At 40.8% G+C, this 10,678-nt stretch overlaps 1 protein-coding gene across 6 annotated transcripts in view; it reads left to right on the forward strand.

Annotated features, from left to right (window-relative positions):
• The first annotated feature begins 5,662 nt into the window (after window positions 1-5,662).
• ctnnd2b (catenin (cadherin-associated protein), delta 2b) overlaps window positions 5,663-10,678 on the forward strand; it is a 175,235-nt gene continuing 170,219 nt past the window's right edge. For 5 of the 6 annotated variants that reach the window (XM_008433035.2, XM_008433037.2, XM_017310040.1 and 2 more), the window contains exon 1: window positions 5,664-6,050. The gene's annotated coding sequence lies outside the window, so the exon portion shown is untranslated. Of the gene's footprint in view, window positions 6,051-10,678 lie in introns of all 6 variants that reach the window. The other variant, XM_008433036.2, reaches the window with a different exon arrangement.

Below are 10,678 nucleotides of genomic sequence, written 5' to 3' on the forward strand. Positions count from 1 at the left end.
GCTGCTGCTGCACTGAGGCTGCTGCTTCACTGAGGCTGCTGCTTCACTGAGGCTGCTGCACTGAGGCTGCTGCTCTTCGCTTCATTTCAGCATCACTGTTGAAAAAAACAAAAAAGCAATTAGGAAAATCAATGCGTTTCATATTGAGTACAGTGAGTGAAAATAGGTGCATTCCAGTGTTTCCAAGATAATATAACACGACTAAATTGGTTAATTTAGGAAAATTACACTTTAATTGATGAGGAAAACTGGTGATAAATATGGCCAGAGCTGCCAACGAGGCATATACCGTAATTATTGATTTTGCGGTTTTCCACACCGCTGAAACTAAGTGAATTTGACTTTGTGCGTAATAATCGCAGTTAAATTGGAGTGCATGTAATTAAATACGTTGAAATTATTGGATCGTATTGGCCTGAATATGATTGATGTAATTATTATATTTTTGATATGATTTAATAAAAAAAAAACTTAAAATTAAATATTGTAAGTAATTCAATTTTCTTTAAATTCATTTTCAGAAATGCGTCTGAATTGGTCCTGTTTGTCTTGTAAAGGGTCTAAAGATGACATTTCATGATAATTGGGGGCCATATAAACCAAATTAAACAAAAAGGAGTCAAAGTTTTGACTGGGCCATTTTAGTAAGGGGAATGTTTTCCTTTTAATCTGTAGATTTGCTGCTGTTTTTATGATTATTGTCCTGATTCATGGCCACGCTTCTGATGTCTTCCAACCTTTCTCCATTTTGACAATTGCAGCTCTATAAAGCTTATTTTAGATTTCTTGAGTCAGTCCCACCTGCGGATGATCAATTAATTACTGCATATAATTAATAATGTCAGTTACTTCTATGTACTGAGTATATTCAAATGTAAATGTTTTCTCTCATACGATTGTTGTATAAATATGTAGATGTACTTATGATGATAATAATAGATCAACCAGTGTGGTAGTAAAAAAAAACACAAATAAAAAATGATTCAAACATTACACCTGAATGCAACAGAGAGGAAAACACTGCAGAATATACTGTAGCTTTATATGTACATTCATTAAATTAATGTGTGGCAGTTTGTGGTGTTTAATCTACCGTAATTAGTATGACTTTAAAAATAACTGTGTTCAGGCTGGTCAAAAAAGGAGCAAATATTGAGTAGTATAGATATTTCTTTCCTTAGTTTTTAACTAAAGTTGTATTTAATGGAGGAGGGTGTTTATCCTAGAAGAAGAATAACTAATTTCTGTGTTTTAGCTGGAAGCTCGTCACAAAAGAAAACGTACTTCTTAGCTATAAGGGAGAGTTATAAGATAAGAGACAAGATTCTGCAAAAAGTTTACAGGTACAAGAATGAAACAGGAAAGAAGTAAAAAATAAGACTGAAATAAATACTTTTACCCTTATTGTTACAAAAGAGTGTGAACTTCTGATTTTACGTCTTAATCCAAACCTACAGAGAATCCATCCATCCATCCATTTTCTTCCGCTTATCCGGGGTCGGGTTGCGGTGGCAGCAGCTTCAGAAGGGAGGCCCAGACTTCCCTCTCCCCAGCCACTTCTTCCAGCTCTGGAGGAGGAATCCCAAGGCGTTCCCAGGCCAGCCGAGAGACATAGTCCCTCCAGCGTGTCCTGGGTCTTCCCCGAGGCCTCCTCCCGGTGGGAGGTGCCCGGAACACCTCACTAAGGAGGCGTCCAGGAGGCATCCTGACCAGATGCCTGAGCCACCTCAACTGGCTCCTCTCAACGTGGAGGAGCAGCGGCTCTATGAGTTCCTCCCGGATGACCGAGCTTCTCACCCTATCTCTAAGGGAGAGCCCAGACACCCTGCGGAGGAAACCCATTTCAGCCGCTTGTATCCGTGATCTCGTTCTTTCGGTCATGACCCAAAGCTCATGACCATAGATGAGGGTGAGGTAGATCGACCGGTAAATCGAGAGCTTCGCTTTTTGACTCAGCTCTCTCTTCACCTACAGAGAATGTTAATTATTATTCTCTATAGCCACAGGATGGTGCTGCTGTCCGTTAGAATAGCACAGCTTCAGTTCTTGATCCTGCTAGTCTATTACCGCAAAAGCCACAATGTATGCAAGGCAGTTTCAGCGGATTATGGGGTCTGTTCTCGTAAAAATGCGTAATTAATTATAGAAAATCCTCCCTAAACCCTAAAGTAGGTGGGGTAAACGTTGGGATTATGTAAACTTACTGTCAACACTCAGCCCCACCGTGTGAGAAGCATTGTGTCCCGATGTGTCCCTGCAACTTGAACGAGCAACGCTTGCCATTTAAGCAAAGAAGATCATTTGTGTTTGTTTTTTTTTTTTCATGGATCAAAAACAACATAAAATGTCTTCCAGGCCCTCACTAGCCAATCAGGGTTGTCGGTTCTAACACCAATCAACTCTATTGGTGCTGGTGTTGCTGCATCAGGATTTAGAAGAAAACAGTGAAGTAATATTGTGAGGAATTTGATTCTCTCAACCTGCATGCACCTTGCTTCCTGTTTCATGTGTGCTGGCAACAGTTCTTCTTTATCTACTCTTATCCTCTTCACGATTTAGCAACCTCTAATCTGATTAGATGCAGTCTGAAGGTTCAGGCCGTAGTCATGGTATTGAATTCAGGATTATTTTTGCTAATTTCTGACTGCAACGTGAATTTGTTTAATGGACATGCATATTAAAGCCCACTTTTAAAAAAAAAAACTCAATTTGACCATTTACATTTCTGAACTGTAATCAGGCCTTTCAGACCGTTTTAGCACAGGATAAATAAAACTTGTACCAGCTTCAACCAGGTTCCAAGATCTTCTGCTTTTGTCTGGTCTTTAATGTTTTCACAATGTTCATATGTGTGTCTAATAGAGCAGATAAACTTGGCGCCAAGTTGTATCCTAAGATGAGCAATACACGTAAATATCCACGATTCTCTTTGAGGCATCTTGGCTGATTTGCTTTGATTTCCCATGATGCCACACTGTGAAGGAGCGTGTCAGAAGTCTTGCCTTAAAATACCTCCACAGGTCGGCCACCAAGTAAAAAAATACTCTTATTAATGAACCCAGTAATGTCTTACAAAGTAGATGGAAACATAATCTGGGCTTTCCCAAATAGCTCAAATCACAGCAGTTTTCCTGTATGAAAAGAAAGTAATTCAAAATTCTGTAAAAAAAAAAATTATTTCTCTTATGATTCAGACATTTAATAGAAATAATTTACTTGGGTAATCCTCACTGACCTCAAACAGGAAAAGTTTATAATGTCAGACAGTGAGAACAATAGAGTTATGCTGTGGGGGTTTTAATATAGTGTATGTAGATGCGTGATTTCAGCGGAGCATGCACAGAGATCTGATTAAGCGCAGACTTCATGAAACCTCCGGGCAGCGTCTTTCCACAGTCATGATGCCTTCCTGATGGACAATAAACAGCTTCACTGGAGCAGACAAGCGACTTGCTTAAGGGAATTCATTTTTCAGACGAGGTCAGATGAAACTTTAATGTCACCCACTGAGACGTCCGGTCATTAAAGCAGCAAAGACCCAAGCATTGCTAGGAAAGACTGCGGGAAAAGAAAAGGGTGAGACGACACATAAAGAGGAGTATGTACATTCAAATACAAGAGCATTGTTTCAGCGTACATGCATCCTCTTTATGTTTGGTAGGACTTCGTAGTTTGGTTTGTGTTAAAATTGCTACTTTCTGAGGCATCACAATGTGACATTTTGGAGGAGATGTGTGGTTAATCGGAACATCCACAGTCATTTCTTGCTCAGTGAAGCCAACGGTGCGTATGAGCACAAGCGCGTTCAAGATTTAGCTTGCCATTGATGCAGTTGGCTGTGTGGCATTTGAAAATAGCTTTCAGCTGACTGAACAATGAGCTGCTTGACAAAGGGGAACAGAGAGAGGAGAGCAGACAGAAAGAGACGGGAACGGATATAGAAAGAACCAGATTTGGACAAGATGAAGAGGATCTGCGTATCCTCTGATTTACTCCGTTCAGCTAGATTACAAACTTTTCACAGCCTCCTTTTGTTGTCCAAACCCGCCGTGTTAGAGGCTTTGTCCCGATTTGGCATGTGTGTCTGCACTTATTATGTTGTTCCCAGCCACTTCAGCACAGAAACAGGAGTTCCCTCTCCTCTGTTTTGGAGGCAGAGTGAGATTTGCGCGAGACATGCTAAAGGTGAGACCAGTCGGGAACACAACTTGTTGTAGCTAAACTTCATTCCATGCTAACAAGCTCCAATAATGTGCGATGGAGACGATGATGGACGCATTCCACAATGTAGAACAGGCACAGGAGGCAAGTGAAGGTGAATAATTGAATTTAAAAATATCAGAAAACATGATTTACAATCAGCAAGCGAGAGTGGGAACAAACGGGGGATACAGGGTACATGAGGATTACTGGAGAAACCAGCAGGAGGTTTCTCTGGTAATCTCTCCAGAGAGAGGGAGAGAACCATGGTGATAAATAAATAATAAATAGTAGATATCATCTAAAATAAGTGAGAATGGATTGATCTAAGGTAAAACGGAGACAAAGGAGATCTAAATCAAAACAAGAATAACAGACAATGATTTATCAAAACTATAAAACAACCCAGAATCCTGACCCTTGCAGGAAATAGTTATTTATTGTTTTGATGTTGGTGTCATGTGTCTTAGCACACTCTGCGGTTAATGAATGTGATAGTTTTTACCAATACCAAATGGAAAAACAGGCATGAAATTAGAACAAGTCTGACAGAAGGTCCTGCGTTGGGGTTCATTGAATGAAGGCATTTTAATGGGAATTTGTGCAACAGACTAAAACAAAACAGCTTAAAATTGTGGCTTTCAACATTTCTCCACAATGTACATTCAAATGTCCTGCTAGAAAAATAATCTCACCCTTTAAATGTTTTGTTCCAAGACTGACCTCTATTTAGCTCCATCTATCTTCCCTTGGCTTCAGACAAAAACCCATTCTCACAGCATAATACTGCCACCACTTTGTGTCTCTGTGTTCAAGGCGATGCAGTGTTAATTTTCCACTGCGTACAAAACGACACTGTGGTGAATAAATGTCGTTGTGTTAGAAAAAGGAGCAGAGGCACTCACTGCCATTCTAAGATCCCCTTTGTCGTTGTCTTAGATCAGTCTATTCTTAGTTAGAATGATAGGACTAAAAAGTTTTTGGAGTCTTTTGTCACCACTTCTTTAATCTTAAACTAGTCATGTTATTATTTTCAGAACCAGTGGATATTAAGGATTCTTATCCCCCCCCCCTCCACATTTACACTTTTTCAATCATTTGGTTTTGATTTTACATGAGTTTAATGTTATACTGTTCCAGAAACTAAACTTTAGACCAGAACTCTGAATGAGATTTATTTATTTATTTATTTATTTATTTATTTATTTATTTATTTATTTATTTATTTACTGTCCAGTTGAATGCCGAGGCTCCTTCTGCAGAGCTCTCCTCCTGTTTCCCAGCTGTTTCTGTGCCTCTCATTTCCTTTCCTTATAGCATTCCCTTCCGTCACCAGTGAGTGGCGCTGTTGACACTGGTACCCGAGCCGTCTGTCAGTCTGTCTTGCAGGGATGGGGTGAATAGGAGAGAGGGGGGGGGGCGGGGGGGGATTTTATTGTAAGCTATAGGAGAGGAGAGAGAGAGTGAGAGAGATAGGGAGGGGAAGCACCTCTGCCGCTCTCCTTGCCTCCTCTCCTGTGCGCAGTGCTCCGGCCCGACCGCTCCTACCTTCCCTCCTCATTTCCTCCCCACAGCTGTCTCTCTCTCTCTCTCTCTCTCTCTCTCTCTCTCTCTCTCTCTCTCTCTCTCGTGCGCGCGCGCTCTCTCTCCCCCTTTCTGATGCTGGCTCTCCTTCTCTCACGCCACCGAGCCGGAGGAAACCCTTGGCAGGGCTGGAATGACTGACTACCTGTTTTGCATGGTCTGAATTTTCGGGGTTGGGGGGGGAGTGGATTCTGCGCGTCGGCAAGGAGGAGAGTCGAGAAGGAAGAAGGGAGCCTCTCCATCCCCGGGGGAGATTTGATTTTACAGTAAGCACACGCAATGTCATCCCAGCTTCCTCTTTTCGCTCGTCTCGCACCTCCCGTCTACGCTAACGCTTGACGGCGCGGGGCGGGGGGGATTGCTAGAATATGACAGCCTGTTGGGAATATGGCCGGATGTTGAATTTCTACTTGGGAGTGTACGCCAGATGTTGTTTTTTATTTTTTATTTATTTTTATTGGTGTGACGCGAATTATGCTTTTCTTTTCTTTTCTTTTCTTTTTTCTTGTTATGATGTGCTGAACGAGAAGAGGTGTGTTTGCATTGATCACCCACCCCCTCACCTTATTGCATCTCAGCTGGCTTGTGCATCAATCCATCCGAGGCCGAGGTGTGTGTGTGTGTGTGTGTGTGTGTGTGTGTGTGTGTGCGTGTGTGTGTGTGTGTGCGCGTGTGTGTGCGCGTGTGTGTGTGAGACAGAGAGAGGTGGTGGGGGGCGTCGGGGGACGGAGTGATGAGGGGGTTATGGCTGCAGCTAAAAACGCTAGTACTTTGTGATTGACCTAAATATGAGCGATATTTGTGAGATTATCACGCGTGACAGCGGCCCCGGCACGCGCTGGCTGCACGCCTTTGTGCAGCCCTTTGCATTGGGGACGCCTGGACGCTGGGAAATGTTGTTTCCATCGGCCATCTCTTGAAGCATGTGCACGGTTGAAGTGCACCTTGTGCGCTGTGGCTCCGGCCTGCCTGCCTGCCTGTGTGCAGCTCCGTGATGATGAACTAGAAAACACACTTCCGTTGTCTTTGTAATCAGTCTCAGGCTGTTATTTATTTATTTATTTTTAACTCCCTGATTTTGGAGAAATGAATCCCATTCATTGTATCTCCAAGATGACTGTGTTTGAAATCTTGATGTTCGCTGTGTGTAATGTCTGTAAATCGGTGTACATGGAGGCTCTTTGTGTATTCTGGGTTAGCTCTGCCTTTCAGTTGGATGTATTGCATCATGATCCTCACACAGACGCTGTGTAGACTGGGTAACGGGGTCTAATAAGACTCAAACGTGATGCATAACATGCAAAAAAAGGGTCATATGCTGGCTTGCAAATATTCACAGTTGGTTATTTTGGTCATATTACATCCACAAGTGTCTTTTGATTAGGATTTTAGACCAACACAAAGAAGTGCATACGTGTGACGTGTAAAGATAACAACGCTCGTCTTTTAGTGATATCAGATTTAAACAGCAACCTTGTCACATAATCTCCACTGGATTAAGTTGGGTACTTTGAGTGGACCAGGATTTTCCCCGGGTTTCACAGCATCTCCCCATCAAATCAGACAAAGGCAGCATGATGCTTCCACCGCCACGTTAATGATTGGCATGTTGTGTTTGTTTTCCAACACTCAAAAAACTATTTTGCACGTTGGCCTCATCTGACCAGAGCATCGTCTTCCTTGTGTTTAAAGGGCTTCTGACGGCTTTTCCAACAATCTTTCCACACTTCCACAAAGCGTATACTAAATGTATACGCTTCTTGCTGTTTTAACTTAAGAGCTTCAATTGGTCTTTAAAGTCTCTGCAGATCATCTGTATTTATGCTGAGATAAAAGAAGGTGGAGTCTATAAAGATTCAGGGCTTCACATCAGTGCCAGATTAAAAGATTCTGGACTGCTTTTGAAAAAATACTTGGCTATTCTACATTAGATATTCTATAAAACAGTTTCTGAGTCATAAAGTCTTTATATTACTTGTGAAAACACAAATTAAGTTTAGCCACTGCTAAATTTTTTGGTTTTTTTTTTTGCAAAATGACAACCTTAGACTGCAAAATTATTAAAGCACAGTCTTGGAGTTTTATAACACATTTACTCCAACTGTTTAAAAAGAAAAACACTTTAGGATTCATAATTTTTGCCCAAATAGTGTGAAAATCTAATCTAATCTAACCTCATTTTTATAATATTAAAATGTCTCATTTAACGAGCCTGATTGTTAAATCGCCAATCATAACTCGGTCCTAGCCAGACAGAAATCCTGTTTGATTATAGATCTTTTAAAATTTGAGCTACTGCTTTTATGAGCTTGTGATGAGGATTTTAATTCATTGGAGATGTCAAATAATGATAACCTTTACCTTTAAATGTCACTTTTCCCTTAATTAGCCATTTGGCTCAGAAACTAGTGAATGGTCAACAGATTTGTTCACATAACATGCTTCAGACAAAGCCAGGAAAGATGCGTTCAGTATGTTGTGTAAAATATAAAATACTTTTGCTTTCCGAAGTCCTTGGGCAGGCCTTACTTTGGATTCCTTTCTGTGAAGGCTTCACACCAATTTGCCCTTCAACAGTTCATACCTTGATTTTATATTCATGAAGAGGAATTTTGTAAACAAACTCTCGCGTACTCCTGTGCTGAACCGTTGCGGTTCATTTTTCTTGTTAGTTAAATATTTTATATACATTGATTCATATTCATAAACATATTCAAATCTTAGCTATAACTTTTTTTTAAATGTATTTTTCTCCTATTTCCACTGATTGTGGTTCTGATCCATGTTGGGGGCAGTCAACTTTAATATGAGATATTGTAACCTCTGACCTCTGGGGATGGAAAATCAATTAGAGTTACTTAACCATGTTTCCTTGAAATAGATTCTAAGCAGACTATTAAAAAAAATCACTGTTAACCAACACTTGTCAAAGCAAAAATGTCACCAAGGCGGGTACAAACCGATAAATATTTGTTACATCACGTCCATATAGGAGACAACTGCAGGCGGCTCTGCTAATCCCAAAACTAGAAAAATATGAAATTGAGAAAAGGTCAAAAGGATCAACATCCTCATATGAAAAAAGGATATTCTTCATTATTTGCTTGTAGTAAACACTTTAATGCCAACATTTATTTCCCCATGTACCAAACTCTAATAGGACTCAAATGGCTTACTTCCAAAGCTATAAACTACAGCAAGTTAGCTTAGCAAGTGTTTCCCCTCTGGAATAAAACAGTTTAAAAATATATATATCTAAAATACAAAGTAAAAATTGCAATTTGTGATCAAAACTAGATTCCAATGTGATGGGAAAAAATACTACACATTATCCAGAAGGAGATGTCCTTTCCATACATTTGCTCACAGATATATAGTCACCAAAAAGATTTTTTGTCAAGAGTCTTTGACCCCTTTTAACTCTTGTGGGAGCATGATCTTAATGTGGAGGGTCAATGGACAGTCTGGTTGCCACAGCAACAGTACTTTGTTCTCCTTTTGGTTTTGGTTTTTTAATTCTCTTAAAGAGGTGTTGGAAGTTCTTCCTGGTTCTTTTGTGACCTCCTGGATTAGTTGTTCTGGATTAATTTTCATAGGCTGAGCAATCCTGTGAAGGACTGACACTTTAGCATGTTTTGTTGCTTTTGTTGATAACGGCTTCTCTTTTGCATGAGCAAAGTCCAAAAACCTTAGAAGTGCCTCTGTAACCCTTTTCATACTGGTAAATGTCGGTGGCTGTCCGTCATCTGTTCTTCCTTTAGCTCGTGTTGCCAGTGAAGTTCTATTTTACTGGTTTGAATGACTTTGACAAGTGAATTGAGCTTAGCTTTATGTGTGACAGAAATACTAAAACAGAATCAAACACAAACTGTCTCTTCTATCTTTTGTGAACCCCCAGAGAATCTCCCCATCTAGGTTTGGAACCACTAACTAGCATTTTAAGACCTATTTTAACCACAAAAATAATAAATGCTTTTGTTTTGCGACCGTTTTTTTTAGGTAGCGCTCATAAAGAGACAGTTTGTTCGCCGACTGCTTTAAGCTACGTACTCCGCGTCTCGAAGCGGGGCTGTAAAAGCACACAGGTGAAGCCGCCAGCCGCTGTTCTCGTCACACAACGTTGCACTGATCAAAGAGCTTCTTTTCCCTAATGCTGCGTTCCCGTAACACTCTGAGGCACCAGAAGCCAGAAGTCTTGAGAGTACAATTCATCTGTTAGACTGGGACAAGAATAAAACCCCCAACATCTCCCCAACCACCGCCTCCCGCTTTTCCAGCCCCATTCTCTCAATTCTTTTCTCCCTAATTGCCAAGGATTCATGGTAGATGGTAGAGTGACCGGTGGAGCCATGTCCCTGGAGGGAGAATCTGGAAAAGCGATGCACTCGGCCAACGGTCCAGGGAAGCCCTCTGAAGCACGTTGTCGTCTCATTCAAAAGGTTCACCTTYGCTTGTTCGCTTGACTTCATTAAGTTTTTATGATCAGATGAGGCATTTGTAATGTGGACAAACTTCAAAAAACTTTTGCTGTCTTTATTCAAAGTGTTTTGAGGCGATGAGTGCTCACTGTAAATTCAGTCTGTCTCACAAAATATACCACAAATAATTCACCATCCCATAAGGTTTTATTGGATGTACGTTTCTGTGATAAYGCGTTGAGTCTAACGGTCGACTCTATTTCAGCTCAGCGTTTCTTCACGTTGGCGGCATATAATCACCCACACCGCTGGTAAATCTGACATAATACCAATAATGTATTTCATTTCCACTAGATAATCCTTAAGTCACGAAGCGGTTCTCCTCCCTCTACTTTTAGTGCAAACGCTAAATAACTTATGAACATCCATAGTCTAACGTGATATAAAATGACAATGAGGTACAAGTGAGATTCATT

The sequence above is a fragment of the Poecilia reticulata genome, linkage group LG17 (assembly GCF_000633615.1).
Source record: "Poecilia reticulata strain Guanapo linkage group LG17, Guppy_female_1.0+MT, whole genome shotgun sequence".
NCBI lineage: Eukaryota > Metazoa > Chordata > Actinopteri > Cyprinodontiformes > Poeciliidae > Poecilia > Poecilia reticulata.